Raw genomic sequence first — 818 nt, 5'->3', positions numbered from 1 at the left:
ATTTTGAGGTAGTAAAGTCTAACCGAGAGGTTTGAAATTACATAATGGTTTCACAAGGGCTTCGGCTCCCCTAAAAAATGTGGTTGGTGGGGGGTCCGGAGAAATGACGGCAATGTGCTCCGGGGGGGAAACAAATACAAACTCCGCCCCGCCCTTTCCCTCGTTACAGCCGCACATGAATACTCTTCTCTTTGTTTATTTTTCCAAGAAAAAAATAATAGGGCTTCTGTTTACAATGGAAAATTGTTTTGGATTCGAGGGAAATTACAAAAGAATAATACACCATTACTATTACTATATGGGGTAGGACTTCAAATAATTGCTGACAAGTGACCAGAGGGTGGTGTTTTCATTTTGGAGGCCTCATTGTCGAATTAGGCAAGGCGAACGTTGATCGGAAACTGCCATAATGTATGGAACAGCTCCTAACTTAAGAAACAATTACTATCTATCCAACATTCCTCTATACTAAATATTAAAAAAACAATATGCATAATATGCCATATTGTTACAGTTCTTTCATCATATTCATGATATCATATTGAAACACACTCTTAGTAGATGGTTGGGGTAGAGAGAAAGTTAAAGTGCTTAAGCTAGAAGTTTGACACAATAAAACAATTATGGTTTGTTAGAAGAAACGGGACCGTCAACTAGCATATTTCTAAAGGCAACCAACTCATCTTCTTATTGAAGATTACTAGTTCTTAACCTCTTCAATTTATTGCACGTGTTGTAATAAATTCTGGACTCTCTACCCGCCCACACAGTCAGGATAAGACTACCCGGCTTACGTTCATATTTCCAACTTCCTAAAT

Source organism: Naumovozyma dairenensis, chromosome 6, assembly GCF_000227115.2.
Source record: "Naumovozyma dairenensis CBS 421 chromosome 6, complete genome".
Classification (NCBI taxonomy): Eukaryota; Fungi; Ascomycota; class Saccharomycetes; order Saccharomycetales; family Saccharomycetaceae; genus Naumovozyma; species Naumovozyma dairenensis.
Note: the sequence above shows the minus strand (reverse complement) of the source record.